We start from the raw sequence: 6,000 nt of genomic DNA, 5'->3' as shown, positions 1-6,000 counted from the left end.
CATAATGCTCCAACTTAAGAAATCACAAAACCACAAAACCTCGGTATGGAGAATATCAAAACATTCCTGACGTATTTATATTTGTTTCAGAAATTTTACACGAAATGAACACTCATGTGCGTTAAAAACATTGTTGTAAAAAAATAGTGCTGACATAGTAGGGAGAGCACCTGAAAAGGGACCAATTTTAGATATAGATTGCAATTTTTGCAAAAATTATGAACATAAAATATAGTGCGAAAAAATTCCTGAAAAGTTTAAGGGAACATTTCTGATTAGAATGGAATGCACGCAATCACTCTGACTATAGGTTTAGTTCTATGTTTTCTAAAAGGTCGCATACGTTTTCCCCCTGAAGGTTCGTATGCAAATTTTGGGCCCTTTTACTAAAGGGGCCGTTTATATAGAAGCACATGCACTATAAAATTGCGTTAATTGCGTTATAAGACAGTTTTCTACAATATCGTGCAAAAATGAATTGGCACATTTTATATGAGGAAGCCAATATTATCTGGAAATCTTCAAAAACTACCGAACAACACCAATTTCAGAGGATGGTTGAAAGAAAAGAAAACATTTTGAAGCCATTTTTTGTCCTGCTGAAGTATTCTACGTTGTAGGAGGAGGAAACAACTTTATTCAACGCACTATTAAGCATCGAGAATGTCCTGGGCCAGAGTCACCATTGCCAACTGGTCCTTCAGCTGGTCAGAGGCTAATCAAGCCCGCCAAGTTGGGGGAGGAGGGTGTGGAAAGTGGGGTGACTGTATTTCAACAGGGCAGAAAAAACATGCAGTCTTCTAAGTGTGCATAATGTTCAGAACAATTTGGGCCTGTGGGGGAATGTCTGATTCGGTATAGAAATGATGGCGCAGGAGTAAGGATTGTATTTAGTTGTATGCGTCTAAGTACGCGTATTTGCGTAGTAGTGAGGGATTTATCAGGAAGAGGAAGTCTACGAAGAGTTTCCCTAATGTTTTCATAGTGAATGTTGATTTCTTTTTTGTAGTGAAGAGTATGAGCATTTCTAAGCATTATAATAGTGTTGCGTAATATTACTGGCACACAAATGCTTTTGTGACCTCTCTGCTCTGCTCGATATGCCTCGTAGCTCCGAAACCTGTGCTCTGCAAAGTGTATGAAAATCTGGCAGGGCTTATTATATGTGCAATAATTCCAGCGTTAGACCCTTGCTTTGTGCGTAGACGTACGTGGGCGTTTTCATTTCGCCAGCTCGAACGGGGGGCAAACAAGCATTCAAAGACGAGGTAGAAAGTTTAAGCGCCGTGAATTTATAATGCAATACTTCCATCTTGTTTAAAACGCGTATAATGTGGACCTCCTGTTCCGCTCGACACAGCTTGTAGTACGCCGCTAGGGTGGGGCAGTGCTAGGACGCTCGACAATGTGCCCAAGAATCCGGAATTGAATACCGGCCACGGAGGCCGCTTTTTGGCGGAGGCGCAAAACGTAGCGCCCGTTTGCTATACGAAGTCAGTGCACGTTAAAAACCCGAGGTGGTTAAAATTTCCGGAGCCTTCCACTACGGCGTAAACTAAGGTAAATGTTTCCGATGCATGTGGCAGGCGTATGCCTCGCAGGCTACCTTCGTGATTACGTGTACTTGTTCATTAGTGAAAAAAGCGTGGTTTGTGGCTGAATATTCATAATAGACAGCAGTGCAGTGGAGAACATGGCTAAAACAGCTTGTAGTGTCTCTTCATTCTAGTTCGTGTTGTTCACCTCACTGTTTTGGACCATTTGTGACCATAGCACACGAGGCATACCATGTTGTTAGCAACAATGCTCCCATCATGCTGCAATTACTTCATCAAAATTAAGCCAGCTAACGGCACTTTAATCCTTGGGAAATCGATATTATGCACAATGCCTAGTCAAAAATGAAATAAATGCTTAAAAAGATTTTAACCTTCTAAAATCTTTGTCGCGCCAGTAATTAGAAAACAAATGTGGTCAAAGAAAACTGATTAAAATAAGCGCCCGCACCTACAGAAGTAATAAATATCCGTCAACATCATTAGTATTCCTCGTACCATATTTTCAGATATTCGCAATTATTGTGGACAGATTAAGATAGGAGACCGCGTAAGAACAAGATATGCCACCTCCCTGTGGCTGCGACTTTTTTATGCGTCGAGATATTTTTCAGTGTAGCACTACTTCTTATCCCATGAATTTTTTTGTAAATCACAGATGTCAGCGATCCACTCATTGCATGCTTCCCTTTGAAACCGTGCGCTTATGGTTATTTATAGCTATTAATGGAATGGCAATTTGTTAGAAATCAATAAAACCTTCGCAGACTATTCGCTCTTGCAAAAGCAAAGAAGTGATTGGGATAATTTTACCGCACACTGGCCTAACTGCCCCCTCCCCTTTCCCAATCACATTTTTACCACGCCACCACAAAAGTCCTCGACGTCATGAGGTGCGAATGTAGCTCAATCAGGTGTCGCTATAAAGAAAATCAATTATGGGGTGCTTATGTCTCATTAAGAGCTGAATGCGAGAAGCAGCGGCGTTTCTGCTGCACGTTTTTGTAACAGCGATGTTGTTGCCCTATGTGCTAATCTGCGTTTTTTATGTTTTCAGTTATTTATTTAGGTGGTTATGGCAGGTTGTGAATTCAGCCAAGCAAAAACGTGTTGATTTCGCATCACAGTGAACAGAAAGCGCCTCGATTCCAACCTGTTACGGTCAGCAGTCCAGACATATCTGCATATAACCAAGAGCAGCTGCCGAAACCCATGACCATATCGAGTCCAATCGGGTAGTTTTATAACATCAGCAATTTTTTGTGCTCGTGTGCACTCTATAACGCCCTTGCTTTACTAAAATGGGCGTGTAAATGTGACATCGCAGTAGCTGCGCTTGGAAAGCTCTCTACGGCCGAAGATATCACCGTTATCTGTCCCTATTCACACGACGAATATGGGTCCCGTAAGGCATTGTTGCACGCTTGAGCGGTGACGCGGAGTGCAGCGCCAGTCAGGCTCCTTTCCAGATCAGTCTATCTATTTTGCTGAGGCCCTTAACAGCGATAGCTATCTACAATAATGGGAAACTCTCCTTGGGGTCAATGGCATCGCCGTCCTGTCGTAGAACGTTGTAACCTGAAACATTTCATTGTATGCACAGGCCCAGTAGAACGCATGATGCTTAAGCAGTAGGAAGATACTCTGGTCATGTTGGACACTGTAAAGATGTTTCTTCCTGGGCTCGTATGCCTAATGCCGGTTACAAAATTTTCCACAGAGCTCTCCATTAACAGTTGACAACTGCACCACGTGTAATGCCTATACGGGGAGTCGGAGGCTGATCAAGCGGAAATGACAGGCCTTTCTTCGCAAAACCATCGTGGGTACGTTAAAATGTCCACGCCTCTCCCTCCCCCCCCCCCTTCCTTCCTTATTCACGAATTTAGGCGTATTCACCTTGAATGGATTCACTCTCACTGGAAAACTATAAAGAATCAGTTTGCTCACAACGGCCAGTGTCTGTGAAATCCTCACAGGTTTAACAAAACAGTAGCTTAGACCTCCTTTCTTTTGTTCTGCCAGCTGCCAAACGCATTTACCACCTCATAAGTAGCTGTTTCGCGCATACAGCACTGTCTGGCTCGCTGCTCAAGCGCACGCCTTCCTAACAACTTTGCATGCATACATTGAGCGTTGACCCGGCTTGTTCTCATTGCGGTGGGTTCCTTCCCCCGTCTCTCAACTGCTCTAATTTGAGTACATATATCCTCTACCATCTCACCTCTACTCATTGCTTCCTAGACGTCCAATATACCCGCCCTAGTCCGCGCGGGTTTAGAGCTGGACATCACGGCCAAAGTGGCCCGCCATAGATTCCTACGTCCCCGCCATGTACAGTGTCAATCACACTTAACATAAACACGGCTTCGCGTGACCGCACACCGGCTTTCCCCTGCTGTACATAACCCGGTTTCGAATAATTGTTGAGTGAAGCACGATTACGGGGACCACAATGCGGTGCTTCTTGTCATTTGTTTTGCGTGAATTTTCTGCTGCCTAGGCCGCAGCGATGCTAAGCACGTGCGCGGCCACGTGGAGCGGTGTTCCCGCCAAGTGCGGCTGGTACTGTACTTGGAGCGCGGAGTTAATATGATCTTCGGCAAGAACAAACCCAAAGGGCTAATCTCCTACCGCTGAAATACTTGCTGTTGACCTCTGCTTGGATATTGTTATCTTGGAATTTCTATCTATAATCCATGCTACTCTCTAACTCTCAGTTATGGTCATTATACTGATTTTCTTCGAACACGTAGTTATTCTCAGTTTAACCTTTTAGACACGCTGTGTTTTGCTGTCGAAACAATAGTTGAAATCTAGGTGTACTTAGCTGCAAACCCCTAGTTAATGAACAAAAATATTAATACCTGAAAGCTTTTTGTCAGTTCACGAGCACATTTATGTCTAAGAAGAATAAAGTTACAACCCCAGTAACAGCACTTCCTTGGCGCCCTTTAAAATTCGCAGAGTTCATTTTCTTTCGAATTTGTGTGCTTATTTTTCCTTCTCTTATAGGCACGAAGTATTCCCTACCGTACGGTCCAGCAGAGATTATGCATCCGGAATTGTCGATTTCATGACAACTTCTCTAGGCTCTTCGAAAACTTTCGATATGTCACATTCACGACGTGAACTGTGTGCCGTAAAGAGCAAATTTCAGGCAGTTTTCGCGGGCCTTCAGATATGTGACACATAGGTGTGTCTTGGAGTGCATAACATTTATATACTTTCCTCTTACTGGATACTGGAATGCAAGAGTAGAAAAGACTCACCGGAACGCGGCCCGCTTTACAGTCAGCCCTCTTTCTCAACCATGCTCATGCTGACGCACTGAGCCGACTTCGCCAGCGAGTGCGGAAGACAAAGCGTCAAGTTCATGGCCATGCGCAAGCTCCACCCCAATCGAGTTGCGGATAGCGGCCTACACTTTGTATGATCGAGGCAATATATCGCACTGATGACCCTTATATCGCATCCCCCCTATCACATAGATGGACGAGTTGCATCCTCTAGCCAGATAGCGCTTCCTTCGCTATGTCCAATCGGAGATATTCTTAATTCTCTCTTTGTCTCCTCCTGTACAGCAAACGGAGTAAGACCCTTCCAGAAAACTGTCGCATTTCCAAGGCTTATCGCAATACAATCTTAGTTGCAGACTTTTATTTCTACTCTAGCTAGCAGGGGCATGAAAATTACGTAGTTTTCTTCTTCTGTAAAATGTAGACAAATATTCGCATTTCTTTAATCTATAACCTGAGCCGCTGGAGCAACCGCGTAGCCTTATACGCGCTAACTGTTTTGAAAAGTAGGCTATATTGATGCTGCGCAGAGGGAGCAGGGATAGAGAGAAAAGCCTCGTTCTGGGTTCCGGACCCACACGTTAAGCCTTCTACCGCTCCACACCTTTAGGTGGCAAATGCGTCTCCCGCTGATTAGACAGCTAAGCTGCTAAGGTAAGCTTTTCATGTCAGTCATCGTCAATTTGTATCTAGAGGGAGCTTTTTTAAAATTTCGTGATCGAGAGTCGATGTAATTGTATATGCCAGCGATACATTGTTTTTACCTCAAAAGGGTTAGACACTATGGCTACTGATTTTTTAAGGCTAAAAGATTGGTTGCCATCACCAGCTATATCTTTATTGTCTCCCGTCATATTATCTCTTCTTTAGTAACTTTTATAAAAATTTCGGCCAGCTGGTAACAGTGTTGCAGAAGCTGCCACCCAACTGAAAAAAATGACTTGTTCACCTTCAACATGTTAATTTCGAGAGGTCAGCGATTGCCGCAGGGGGCACAAAATTGTCTTGTTGGTTGTTGTCAGTGTGAAACGTTTCGCAACCAACTTGCTGTTAGAAAGACCTTCAAAGCACCAGTCAGTTTTTAGTCCTGAGAACAGACCTAGTGGTTACACTTACGGTAGGCACAAGGGAATTCATTGGTTAAA

Source organism: Amblyomma maculatum, chromosome 3, assembly GCF_055883805.1.
Source record: "Amblyomma maculatum isolate TAMU_Amacu chromosome 3, ASM5588380v1, whole genome shotgun sequence".
NCBI lineage: Eukaryota > Metazoa > Arthropoda > Arachnida > Ixodida > Ixodidae > Amblyomma > Amblyomma maculatum.
Note: the sequence above shows the minus strand (reverse complement) of the source record.